Genomic DNA, 14,310 nt, shown 5'->3' with positions numbered 1-14,310 from the left:
CACAATACTCGCCGGAAGCGGAAGTGGGGCGCCCGGCGCGGCGACTCGAGCCCGTACGAGCGGGCGCACGGACGGACGGAGGAACGGCGAGATGCCCGGATGAGACAGCGGCGGGCCCGGCCGGGGCCGGAGCGAGGTGGCCGGCACGCGGCCGCCTAGGTGATAGCGCTCGAGCCGCACATGCGCACACCGAGCGCTGACGCTCAGGGCCCGCCGGTCCCCGCCGGTTCGGCTCCAGCGTCCCGGAAGCGGCGGCGGCGGCGGTGGCGAGACCCGGTTCACGCCGGACTCGGCTAGTTTAGGTCGGCGCGGAGCTCATGGGGAAGCGGCGGCCTTGCAGGCTGCGCGTCACGCTTCCCCTCTTCTCTCTCCCTCCGCCAGCGGGTCTGAGGATTTAGTTGAGCTTGCGGGGCCGCGGCCAATTAAGTGGCGGACCGGCTGGGTGCCTGCCCTCAACGTCACTTCCGACTAGTTATTGTTGGTAGGTTTCCTTTAAAAGTCCTACTGAGGTTCTCCCGGACCCCCCGCGTGGAGGTGATCTGAAAGAAAATGGCCCGGAGCCGACTGGCTCTGTCTGGCTCCACCTCGCCGGATCAATAGCCTTGGCGCCCAACCAGCGCTGCTACCTGCGGCCCACCTTCGCCCCCCGCTGGGACTTGTGGCTTCAGGCGATGGGCGACGGTGCATTTTTGTGTGCTTTGCTCCAGGCTTAACTGCTTGCCTGCTTTCCTCTCGCGGCTGGGAGGATTTTGCCGACGGTGGAGTGAGGAGGCTGAAAGGAGGCTGCTGGTCTGAGAGACAGAGAGAGGAGTAGGTGCTGGGTAGATCTAGGAAGGTGTAGAACAGGGGTGGCGAGCAAGTTCGACCCAAAGAGCCAGAATTTTCAACTGGGAGAGTCAGAGAGCCACACCACGCAGTGACCTGCCAAACAGACAAACGCTCACATAAAAAACATCTAATTTTAACAATGATCTATTCAACACATATTGCCATTTTGAGTGAGGGTCAAAATCCTGTTGGCCACCCCTGGTCTAGAAGGTGATGCGGAGCTGAGAACGGATGGGTGCAAAGGGGTGTCTGACACTGCTGGTGGAAAAGAACCTTACCCGGTCCCCCCTTGCAGAACGAAGGTAAAAAGACACGAATGAGCTGATTTTGCACCCTGAACAGATGCTTAGAACAATTCCCATCCTAAAATTGCTCCTCACAGGCTGCCACCTTTCCTGCTAGCACCACCAGACTTCCTGTCCCTGTTAAAATAATCAGCGGTGCCCAAGGGACTCTGGAGGCCACACTGTTATTCAATTCCTAGAATTAGCCTAGCCACTTTAACTAGGATTGGCTTTAAACTTTTTTTTGTTTGTTTTTGTTTTGCGATGACATCTGATTGAGCTTATGGGCCACACCTGGCTCTGCGTTTAGGAACCATTCCTGGGGAGGCTCAGGGGATCATATGGGGTGTGGACACAGGTCAGTGGAGTGAAGGACAAACGCTCCACCCGGTGTACTATTATTACTCTTGCCTGGGCTTTAAAAATATGTTTTATATACGTCTCTCTATTCACGTTTTAATTTAGGATTTTCCTTTTTTTTCTTTTTAGTTTTTGGGTCACACCCAAAACGCTCAGGGGTTACTTTTGGCTCTATGCTCAGAAATCGCTCCTGGCAGGTTCGGGGGACCATATGGAATGCCGGGATTCGAACCACCAACCTTCTGCATGCAAGGCAAACGCCTTACCGCTGTGCTATCTGTCCGGTCCCTAAATTTTTTTTTTTTTTAAGAATCAGTCACTGAGACACATAGTTAACAAAGTTGTTCATGGTGGTTTCAGTCATACACCAATCCCTTTGCAATTGTTCATTTCCTGCCAGGAACTCCCCGCCGCTTTTTCCTTTTAAGGCACCATGTTTTACTGTACTTAATAAAGAAGTATCTTGCATATCACTGCTTCCTTTCAGCAGTAGTTCCTGTCAGGACATTTGGGGGAGGGCACACCTGGAGGCCCTCAGGGGTTACTCTTTATCGCTCTTGAGGCCACCTGGGGTGCCAGGGATTGACCCTTGTTTGGGTCTTTCATGTGCGACTTGTGCCCTACCTGTTGTGCTATGGCTTTCACCTGGGACTTTTTTTTTTTTTTTTTTTTTTTAAATATAACTCACTCCATTCCCAGAATTGGCCATATTTCTCCTGATCACCCACCTTCTGGAATTAAAAACACATTTTCTGTCTGCAGCCTGGCATATACAATAAAAGCTTTTAGTATACTTGATAGATCTCTGTAGATTTCCACTATATGAATCTGATGGCTATATACTCTTAATAAACTTACTTTACTCTCACCTAAACCAGCTCTCACGTGGTAAATTCTTATACTGCTTGGACTCGGAATACCTGGTTTTCCCTTTTCTCCCTTCACTGAACACTTTAGTGTATTCTGAAGAGTGGGCCCAATTTGTTCCTGTGTTCGTTTTTATGCTATTTGTACAGTATTTTTTATTCTGGCAGCCCAAAACTGTAGAAAATACGAAGTTTTGCAGTATAAAGATTCTGGATTATGCATGCTAAATAATAAATACTTAATCTACTTTTATGTTTGTGATTGGTTTTTGGATTACATCAAGAATTGAGAGGACAGGGGAGGGGAGGAAGGGATGTGGGTAGAGGGGAGAGGAGAAAAGAGAGAAGTGCTGGTGGGGGTTGTTCCCTTTGGTGCTTACTCAACTCCTTGAGTTATCTCTTTATTTTTTTTTTTCCAAAGACTCAGGCCACAAATTCTATTTCTGTAATGAGAAAACTCATCTTTTCTTCTTCTTTTTTTTTTTTTTTTTTTTGGTTTTTTGGGCCACACCCGTTTGATGCTCAGGGGTTACTCCTGGCTATGTGCTCAGAAATCGCCCCTGGCTTGGGGGGACCATATGGGACGCCAGGGGATCGAACCGTGGTCCTTCCTTGGCTAGCGCTTGCAAGGCAGACACCTTACCTCCAGCGCCACCTACCCGGCCCCCTTTTTTTTTTTTTTAACAATATTTTTTTTTCTTAACACCACCCATCACCAGTGCAACATTCCCATCACCAATGTCCCAAGTCTCCCTCCTCCCCACCCGACCCCCGCCTGTACTCTAAACAGGTTCTCAATTTCCCTCATACATTCTCATTATTAGGACAGTTCAAAATGTAGTTATTTATCCAACTAAACTCATCACTCTTTGTGATGAGCTTCCTGAGGTGAGCTGGAACTTCCAGCTCTTTTCTCTTTTGTGTCTGAAAGTTATTATTGCAAGAATGTCTTTCATTTTTCTTAAAACCCATAAATGTGTGAGACCATTCTGCATTTTTCTCTCTCTCTCTGACTTATTTCACTCAGCATAATAGATTCCGTGTACATCCATGTATAGGAAAATTTCATGACTTCATCTCTCCTGACAGCTGCATAATATTCCATTGTGTATAAAAAGCTTCTAGAAACAATAGACTCATATAGCAAGGTGGCAGGCTACAAAATTAACACACAAAAATCAATGGCCTTTCTATACACCAATACTAATAAGGAAGAAATGGACATTAAGAAAACAACTCCATTCACTATAGTGTCACACAAACTCAAATATCTTGGAATCAACTTGACTAAAAATGTGAAGGACTTATACAAGGAAAACTATAAAACTCTGCTCCAAGAAATAAGAGAGGACACGCAGAAATGGAAGAACATACCCTGCTCATGGATTGGCAGGATTAACATCATTAAAATGAGTTATCTCTTTAGTCCTTTTATATTTTATTTGATTTTTTGGCCGGAGAGATAGCACAGCAGTAGGACGTTTGCCTTGCACGCAGCTGATTCGAACAGATGGTGGTCTGAATCCCAGTATCCCATAATGTCCCCCATACCTGCCAGGAACAATTTTTGAGTGCAGAGCCAGGAGTAACCCCTGAGCGCCACTGGGTGTGATCCAAAAATCAAAAAAAAATTTTTTTTGATTTTTACATTAAAAAACATTCCCCCAACTTGGAGACAAGGTGGTGAGAATATCCCATTTCTCTTCTTTCACTTCCTTCCCCTTAGTCTTTCTCTTCCCCTTCTCCTTTCCCTTTCCCATCCCTATCTTCATCCTCATCCCCATCTCCTTCTCCTTTTCTCTATATCTTCCTTCCCTTCCCTTCCCTTCCCTTCCCTTCCCTTCCCTTCCCAACCTTATACATGCTTGGCAAGCCATTGTACTGTTCCTTTGTCTTTGGGTCACTTTTTTTTATAGCCAATGATTTGAAGAAGATATGAGAAAATTTTATTAACTGATGCTCGTGTTCTCCCCTTGTTTATATTTTTTGGGGGGCCATACCCAGAGCCAGGGTAATTCCTGGCTCTGCACTCAGGAATTATTCCTGGTGGTGCTCTGGGGACCATATGGGATTATGGGGATTAAACCCAGGTCAGCCTCATGCAAGGCAAGTGCCTTACCCATTGTACTATGTCTCCAGTCCCTTGTCCCCCTTTTTAATTTTTAATTGTAAAAGAATTTTACTATCGATACTTGTGTTTGTTCACAAAACGTTTAGTTCTCAGTTAAGGTAAGGTAGATTGGAAGATGCTGGTTATACAGTTAGTCTCTTTAGCCTTGCTTTGGAAGGAGGCTGTTGTAGTGAATTATCTGAATTAGTAATGAGAAGTGTTTTTGTTTAAAAGTTAAACAGGTGATATACTTGCAGTTAAAGTTATGGGATATTTACACACAATTACTATAGCCATTACCTCCAAAGTGACTTCCACCACTATTGCTGCGTCATTTCTAGTCAGATCTTCATTCCCTATATATTCATTCTATAACTCTATTCCCCCACAATTACTTTTGTAATCCAAGGGGAGGGGTTTTCATTATTTGATAGATTATTTGTTTTATTCCACAGGTGAGTATTATCCTCTGGTCTTTGTACTTCTGACTTACTCTCCTTGGTGTGATGCCTTCCAGTTCTACCCACATTGCAGCTAACTTCATGATTTTGCTTTTTTGAGATAAAATATTTAATATACACGTTTTGTTTTGTTTTGTTTTGTTTTGGTGGCTCTACCCAAGCAGTTTTAGGGGTTGAATCAAGACAAAAACTCTGCTGCTGAGCTGTATCACTAGGTTCTTTTATGTTTTTTAGGTATCAGCCTCTATTTGGGTCTATGAGGGGTAGTTTTTACATTCTGTAAAATGTCTTTTCATTTTACTGGTAGGTAGCATCTTTCATTGTGCAGAAGTTATTTAGTTTGGTTTAAACTATTTAATTTTGTTTTTGTTTTCCTTGCTTTGGAATGGAATCTAAGACATCACTGAAACTAATACTAGTGTTTTGCCTATGTTTTAGTTTATGTATTTTATGATTTCAGGCTTTACATCCAAATCTTAATCTGTTTTGAAATACTTTTTTGGGTAATATATCAATCTATTTCATTTTATGCCAATAGATATCCACTTTGCCTAGACTCATTCTATATTTAAACCACAGAGACAACATCTCTAATCACAAGACCCAACCTACAATGACCAAACTTAAAAATGTACCTTTTGGGGGTTGGAGCAATAGCACAGCAGGTAAGGCATTTGCCTTGCATGCATTCAACCCAGGTTTGATCCCTGACATCCCATATGGTCTCCCCAGCACCATCAGAAAATGACTCCTGAGTGCAGAGCCAGAAGTAACCCCTGAGCACTTTTGGTGTGACTACAACCCATTCCCCCATCCCCAATGTGCCTGTTAAGGAAGCAGGCTCAAAGTAGGAATAGAGCTTGTCGATGTTGGTAGAGGGAAATTTATGGTGCTGGGATTGATGTTGGAACATGTGTGGCTAAAACTGATAGGAACAACTTTGTAAATCATGATGCCTTAATACGGGGGTCTTAAACTTGCCGGCCCACGGGCCGTAAATGGCACTCCGTACAACATTTTGTGGCCCTGCCCTAGAGGAATCTTGTTTTGTTTTGTTTTAGTTGTTTGGGTCACACCCCCCAATGTTCAAGGCTTACTACTGACTGTACTCAAGGATCACCTTGACTTTGCCTCCTGTGGCCTCCAGGTAAATTGAGTTTGAGACCCCCGCCTTAATAAAAAGAAACTTAAAATTTGTTTGGTGTATGCTTGGTGTACTTAGGGGCTGCTCAAGATAAGTAATCAGGAGTTACTTCCAGGGGTCCTTGGGGAACAGTTCAGGGTGTTGAATCTGTGTCAGGGATTGAACCACAGTCTCCACACATACAACAAGCAGTTAGCCTGGTCCAGAGACTTCATTGTTTGCTAAGAAGTCGCTCCTGAAAGGCTTGGGGGATCATATGGGATACTAGAATTAAACCCAGGTTCATTCCTGGGAGCCATATGCAAGACTGCTACTACACAGCCCTCCTGCTGTGCTATTTCTCTGGCACTTAACTTAGTTTTTTGAAGGAGTTTGTGTTATTCCATTTATTGCTCTGGGATTACTCTTCCCGGGAATATATGGGGGAAATATGAGGTGCTAGGAATTGAACGAAGATTAGCAGTAAGGCAATGAGTTTTATATATACATATATGAGTTTTATGCGAGTTATAAGTTAAAACTTTATAAATTGTGGTGTTTAAAGAAATTAAAAATTTTTTTTAAAACGACAAAGTTCATAGCTATGCAAATATTCATCTGAAAGGAAGAAATGTCCCTCACAAACAATTTGATAGTACAACTTAAGAAACTGGAAAAAAGACAAAGTAGTCCAAAGTGGGGGGAAGGAAATAAACTTTAAAATTTAGAGCAGAAGTTAATGAACTTTAATCAAAATAAAAAATCAGAAAGATCAATGGAATGACATGATTCTTTGAAGAAATAGAATGGATAAATGACAAATAGAAACTTAGTAAACCATATTAGAAAGGGGTAACATTTACAACAGATTCCACAGAAATTTAAAAAATTACTTTGAAAATTTCTGCTGGAGGGCCCGGAGAGATAGCCCAGTGGTGTTTGCCTTGAAAGCAGCCGATCCAGGACCAAAGGTGGTTGGTTCAAATCCCGGTGTCCCATATGGTCCCCCATGCCTGCCAGGAGCTATTTCTGAGCAGACAGCCAGGAGTAATGCCTGACCACCGCTGGGTGTGGCCCAAAAACCAAAATAAAAAAAAAAAAAAAAAGAAAATCTCTGCTGGGGCCAGAGTGATAGCACAGAGGGTAGGACATTTGCCTTGCATGCAGCTGACCCGGGTTCAATCCCTAGCATCCAATATAATCCTCTGAGCCTTTTAGAAGCAATTTCTGAGTGCAGAACTGGGAGCATCCCCGAGCACTGCCCAAAAACCAAATAAAAATAAACAAGAAAAAATCAGTCATGAGAGAATCTAAAAGAAATGGATTAATTTCGTAGACTCCTATAACTTCCCATGGCTGAACCTGGAAGATACAAAATGCACAATTCAACTTATCACTCAAGAAATTGAAATGATAATCAAAACTCTACCCTCAAAATGGATTCACAAGTGTTCTTTCAGACCTTTGAAGACCCACTGCCAATCCTTTTCATGCTCTTTCAGGAAATTGACTTGTTTTATTTTGTTGGGTGTTTTATAATTTCTTAAACTGTGCAGTCTAGTTATATGGTTCCTTCTTGATAAATACGTCCAAAACTATAAACTTTCTTCTTAATACCACTTCTGCTGTGTCTCACAAATTCTGATAGCTCATTTCCTCATTCTTACTGTTTCCCAGGGATCTCTTGATTTCTGACCCACTGGCTGATCAGTAGTGAGCTGTTTAATTTCAAGGAGTTTTCTCCTTTTCTGTTTATAATTCACTTCTATTTATAGTGCATCATGTCTGAGAAAATAGAAGATACAATTTCTATCTTGATTTTATGGAAGTCTGTTTATGGCCCAACATGTGATCTGTCATGGAGACTATCCCATGTGCACTGTAGAAGAAAATATATACAGCTTTTGGGGGATGAAAAGCCCCTATATCAGCTCTATCTTTTCCATTTCTTCCTTCAAAGCCAGTATTTCCGTACTGAGTTTTAGCCAAGTTGATCTATCAAGAGGTGACAGAGCGATGTTGGAGTCTCCAAGTACCATTATTTTATTGTTGATGTCTTTTTTCAAGTCAATTAGTTGTTTTAAGTAATTTGCTGGTCCCTCACTGGGTGCGTATATGCTTGGGACAGGTTATATAATTAGTTTATACTGGTTTGGTCTTCAGAGCTATGGTCTTTGCTACTAAGCATGGTGGCGTTTTCTATTGCTTTCCCATTGTGACATTTACAGTCTTTCTGGGTATGTACTTGAAAAGCTATAAAAATAATTGTCTTAGTTCTTCATTTACTATGTCCCATAGATTCTGGTAGTTAATATTTATAGATGAATGTCCCATGAAGTGTGGACTATGCCATGAAGTACTTCCATGCCCTATAATAAATTAAGATGTGGTAACAGTTCAGGGTGATTTGTGTGTGCAGCTACCTGAGTTTTGGTAGGATGGGGGACTTGGCCTGCTACCTCCAGGGTGGAGCAGTGAGATTAGCAGTGATTGCCTGCATATCCTTGAGGTTTTTGCTGTTACTGTGTATCTTTTGAGAGATAGATGAATCTCTGGTGTTGGCTGCTTTGGGCAGACATGATGCTTGGCTGTGGATTGTGGAAGTGGCTGTATGGGCTTCCGAAGTACTGGGGCTGGGAGGAGGGATTAGGTTCAAAAAGGCCCTGAAGATGTCACAAAAATCTGCATTTCTGGATATTTTAGCAATTAAGTGTCTCTGCAGAGGCAAGTGGAAAGCAGTAAAGCTGGGCCATAGTTATGGCAGCAGTTGTAGAACAAGGGTGTGTGTATGCAGCTGCCAGAGCTGCTATTTGTAGGGACTCAAAATATTTTGCTGAGCGAATTTAGTCAGAGGGAGAGACGATACAGAATGATCTCTCTCATATGTGGGATATAAACTGATGGAATAACGAATACCCAAAGACAGTGGAAACAAAGAACTTGATAACAGACTGGTATTCAGTAGGAAACATGTCACCTGATGGTGCTGGTAGATAGGACAGGGAGGAAGAAATTGTGTTGGAAGGAGGCACTCAACCAGGAGATGATGTTGAGAGTTTCAGGTGTTATGTATATAGCTCTATCAGCAAGTGTACCAGTATTATAAATCACAATGCAAAAGGTAAAAATTAAAAAAAGAGAAAAAAATTCACCTCTTGTAGAAACAGATTGGTGTGTAGGAGGCAAATGATGGTGGGGGCTATTGGTGGAGGGAAGTGGACACTGATTTTAAAACATTATATGACTAGTCTCTACCAGCATGGGGTTCGGCAGGCCTCCGCCATGCCAAAGGCCTTCTTAACCAGGCCTAGGGGGGTGTGGGACTTGGGTGACCCCAGCACCCTTCTACCGCCTTGCTCTGGATCTCCAGATCTTGAAGGTTACCCTAGGCTTAACTTGTGGGTGCTGAGAGTTGCTCGGTTGCACTATAGCAGTCACTGGTAATTTCTTACAGTCTATATGTTCAAAACCGCACGGGGGCGTACATTAATAATACTCCCTATCTTTTAATTATGTTTTGTGTATGCAGAATGTCTATTTTGTACTCTGCCCTTTCGCACACCCCTAAAAAAGCTAATTTTTCTCTTTATCTCTTTCACCCCCTACCATCATTACTCCACATGACCCTTTTTACCTTCAGTACTGCAGAGTCCTAAGTCACAGACCAAAGTGGTGCACTGGAGTTAACACCCCCCCCCCAATTATTTTAAAAGGCATAAAATGGATACGTATGTCTTTTCAACATTTTATGTGTGTTTTCTTTGACAGCTATAGCTCTTGCTGAATATTTTCTTATGCAGTGATGATTTTCCCCATTTTTTAAAATCTTTTCTTCTCTTTGTGAACTGTTCAATAGGGAATTTGGTGAAAGAGTCCCTCAGTTTAATTCTTATGTTTGAACCAAGTCATGGGTATTGTTGAACATGTTCTATGCCCCCATATGCATCAATAACGCCACGTGGCTTTATTTCTTGTTTGCATAGGCACATTAAAACGGGAAAATACTATACATACAAATAAGTTCTTATCTAATAGAGATGGGAACACACAAATCTTTAGTGCAATGGACCTTACACCATGAACATTGGCATAAAGATCTGGCACAGGCCTCAGAAGAATGGGCATTCTCCATTCACTCCTGATCTAGGGAAGCCATCTACGAAACATCCAAGGTTGTCTATAGCATCAGCTGGAAGCAATCCTCTACCAGGGAAGACCCTACCGCTGTTCTGACATCGACTTACTCAAAACAGACTTCCCTTAACACTGAGAAGACTTAACAACAACAACCTGCTTACTTAACAGGGTTTTCTGCATTGCCCTTTAATTGTGAGGTGAAACGAGAGGATGCTCCACACCAGCCTGACTTTAATGTAGGATATGCAGATTCCAGGATCATTAATATAGAAACCTGATGCCAACAATAGAGACTGCTTGAAAAATAAAACTGTATTGGCACTACAGACAATGACTTGGATTGAACAAACTAGTTTCCCTGGAGCCTAGAGTTGGTCTTATGCAAGGAAACTTCAGGGGTAGAGTCTCCTTGTATTTAGGCCAAGGCTTTTCCTTTCCATGTCACCCATATTTTGGTGGGCCTATGCAAACAATATTTGCCACTCTAACACCGTTTTTACTGTGCTCCTTTGACTCTAAACCTTAAAAAAAAACACTTAAATTTTTGATGTTAACTTAAACTAATATGCATGTGCATGAAAATGTAAAAATATACTATGCCTTCAGTGTTTAAGGAGTCACATAAATTTCATGGCTTTAGATTGCTTTGTGTACTGCTAAGAAATGTCATAATGTACTACAATCTGGGGACTTGTGGACAAAGTAATTGTACATGGGTTCTGTTTTATTTTTCTTAATGTTCTTTGACTGTAAGTCCAAAATTTAGGCGTCAGCAAGGGGATTTCTTTTGAGAACTCTGTTTATGGGTGATTGTCCTTCCATTGCAACTTTACCTGTTTGCTTTCTTTGCATCATTGTTCTTATAATTAAAAATAAAAAATTAAAAAATAACATTATATGACTGAAATCCAATCATGAACAATTTGTAATTTCATGATGATTAAAAAAAAATATATATACACACACACACACACACACACACACACACACACACACACACACACACACACATCTTTTGATTCAGACCTTCCAGTCCTATTAGATTGCTTCATAAGTTCTTGAACTTTGGTATGGCTCCCTTCTACTGCTCAGCCAGGGTCTCCTCTGTTTGTTGTTTTTTTTTCTGGAATACTAACAACAAGAGTTTGCACAAAAGGAAGCATCTGTTCCCCTATTAGGAGTATGATGAAAAAAAATTTCTCACTGAGTGATCCTGGGTTCTAACCTTCTAGAGCAGGTGTCTAGGTCATAATAGCTGGTTTCTAGGTTATTGGGAAGGAATATTGCTCCCCAGGATACCTACTACTTGTCTCTGCATCTGCTTCCAGAGTCTAAAATACCTTTTTCCTAGAAATCAACCCTGGACACTATTCCTAGTCTGAGAAGAGGACAAGGAGAGTGTCCAGGGAAATGACTAGTGATATGGGGAAGAGAGGGCTCCTAGAAAGTTGAGAGAGGAAATAAGATCTTCATGAGATGAAAGCCAAAAGGAATGAAGAGGGAGGAAGCAGAGAGGAAGGGATAGCAAAGGTGTTAACTGAGTGAAAATGTGGCAGGGAAGGAGGATGAGGAGACACTGGGACTCTCACTGGAGAACTGGTAGAGCAATCTAATATAACTTCAAGGTTTGAGTCAATGGATATGCCACATTGGTTTCTTTCTTTTGAAGGAGAAACCAGCCATGACTACAGTTATTTTTTAGTGTTAAAAGCAAGTATTTTAAAAAATTAACCAACATTTTAATTCAAACATATTGTTTACTATTAAGCCAACAATCCAATATACAGGAACACCTTATTCCAGTTTATTCCTCTCAAGTGCATATGCTTGTTGAGTCTAGTTAAACTGACAAAAGAAATAATGGTATTTAACTAAAAAGGAGTGAATATATTAGAAAATGGAAATTACAATTTTTTCTTTATATCAGAGTAAAAAAATTAGAGGTTAAAATTGTTAAATTTTTTTTTCAATTGGTCAATTAACACCTTTTATAGAGCAAGTATAAGCTATACAAATTATACAAAACAACTTCGTATCAAATAACAATTTTTAGCAATGTTGTGTTTAAATGTTATTTCAATTGTAAAAACCATTTCTGGTTAGAAAAAACCATAAATCTTACTGGCTTTACTTGCTTTTCAAAAAACAGATGTTATAACATCTGAAAAATACTAATTGTTAAAAGTAGTTTGGTATTATTATTTGGGGGGGGCACACCTGATGTTGCACAGGTCTTATACCTGGCTGTGTTTAGAGATCATTTATAATGGCTCAGTGGGCCATACGGGGTGCCAGAGATGGAACCCAGGTTGGCTACATGAAAGGCAAGCACCATGATTGCTCTGGTTCCCCATAGTACTATTTCCCTGACTTATGTACATATGTTAATTTTCTTTATGGTAAACCTGATTGATTTATGACATTGTAAAATAAAGGCAAGAACCAATTGCCTTTTAACACCACTGGGTGTGGCCCCCCTAAAATCCCCTCCCCCCAAAAAAACAAAAATCAAGAAGAAAAAAAATTCCTGTATGCAGGGGTCATGCTGGCTTTAAGAGGACAGTGACAGGTAAATTTCTCAAGAGGCTCAGGAGATGTGTACACACAGAATAAGATGTGGTTGTATGTACAAGAGAACAGGCTCTGTCTTCCACAGAAATAACAAATAGACCCAATGATTTATTTGAGAAGCAGACCTAGGCTTGAGTATAGGCTGATCAGCATAGAAGCCCTCACTGCTCATGGTCTTGGGGACAGGACAAGGCCCAAGTGATGCCTGATTCCTTGTGATTAAGGCCTTGGTGGAACAAGATGTTACTGAAGGGGCCAGGATGAAGAGCAGAAAAAATGACCCAGACTGAGTAATGACCACATCAAAGCCCACATGTACTGAGATAGTGGGCACTGTCTACTCACCTTACTCACCTACTCATCTTTTTACACAGTCTCCTGTCACACACCTGCATGCTCAGTGTAGGACAAACAAATCCTAGAAGTGTCTCAGAATTTCCATTTATTTCCTCTCTCAAATTTCAGAAACCTTCTTTATAAACCCATCAACCCACAGAAAACTAGAAATATAAAAAGATTTAATACCCATTCTCTAAAAGGGAAGAAAGCATTCAGGAAAACAAGAACTTTTTTTAAGTGAAAATAAAGAGAGTTTATTAAAATGCTCAGCACTGAGGGCCCTTGAACCAGAAACTCTGAGAGTACCAAGCTTCTTTTACACACATGTAATATATTCTTTTTTTGCAGCATATCTATATTCCGATCTTATCTGAAGCTAAGCAGCTCTACAGAAGCAAAAAATAGCAGTTACAGTATCTTGGAAAATCCTGACAGGTTTGTGACATACAACATATTAATGAGCTCACACCATTTAGTCATCAACCTTGAGAGTTGATGACAAGAGAGAGCTTGTTCCTTTTTCTTTTCTTAGGTGGGCCACTCATGGTGTGCTTCCTTAGTTGGACAATTGTCAAGAATATCCCTATTTAAGACTAGTTTTGGGGCCTGAGTGGTGGTGCAAGCGGTAGGGCATTTGCCTGGCATGTGCTAACCTAGGAAGGACCATGGTTTGATCCCCCGGCGTCCCAAATGGTCCCCCAAGCCAGGAGTGATTTCTGATCACATAGCCAGGAGTAACCCCTGAGTGTCACCAGGTGTGGGCCAAAAAACAAAAATAAATAAAAGACTAGTTTTTTTTTTCTATTCTTGCAGGGCTATACTGTGCTGTCTGTGGGGCTGTGTTGTGCTGTGCTTTGCTATATTGTGCTGTCTCCCATCTCCTCCTTTTCTTGTATATACATGAGTTTATCAGACTGATGTCTCAGGGTCATTTGGCTGTTTGAAGATTTCATGTCATTGCCTTAGCACCAAAAACTTCATGCTATTTTAGCTGAAACAAAAGGTACTAATTTATTTAAAATGCAAGATCCAAAAATCAACATAGCTAATAATAAACAAAGGGGCCTATGGCTAATATTATTAAGATAGTTGACCAGAGTGACCAACTGAATAAGGACTCATACCAATTCATGTTCTGGAAAAATAAGAAGTTATAAAGGACAGAGACAACCTACGATAGAATATATATAGTCCAGTGTGAAGAGAGGTTCCTGTTGGGGAGGGTTGCACC

At 41.4% G+C, this 14,310-nt stretch overlaps 1 protein-coding gene across 1 annotated transcript in view; it reads right to left on the bottom strand.

Moving 5' to 3' along the window:
• PRR3 (proline rich 3) overlaps positions 1-14,310 on the bottom strand; it is a 641,937-nt gene that overhangs the window by 225,662 nt on the left and 401,965 nt on the right. The gene's annotated exons all lie outside the window — the stretch shown is intronic.

The sequence above is a fragment of the Suncus etruscus genome, chromosome 18 (assembly GCF_024139225.1).
Source record: "Suncus etruscus isolate mSunEtr1 chromosome 18, mSunEtr1.pri.cur, whole genome shotgun sequence".
NCBI lineage: Eukaryota > Metazoa > Chordata > Mammalia > Eulipotyphla > Soricidae > Suncus > Suncus etruscus.
Note: the sequence above shows the minus strand (reverse complement) of the source record. Positions and strands in the feature narration are given on the sequence as shown.